Here is a 268-nt window from a genome sequence, read left to right as displayed (position 1 = left end):
ATATATATATATATATATATATATATATATATATATATATATATATATATATATATATACATAAAAACACCTCCACTTATACACCCACCCACTCACACACCCACACATACATAAATATATATATACATACACACATACATACACACACCACATACATAAATATATATATACATACACACATACATACACACATACATCCATACATAAATATATAAATAAATATATAAAAACATATACAAACATATCTGCATTGCTGCAGCGAGAGCGA

This window comes from Eimeria mitis, genomic scaffold (genome assembly GCF_000499745.2).
Source record: "Eimeria mitis Houghton genomic scaffold, Emh_scaff2531, whole genome shotgun sequence".
In the NCBI taxonomy this organism is placed as follows: Eukaryota; Apicomplexa; class Conoidasida; order Eucoccidiorida; family Eimeriidae; genus Eimeria; species Eimeria mitis.
The sequence above is the reverse complement of the archived record's forward strand: the minus strand, read 5'-3'. Positions refer to the sequence as shown.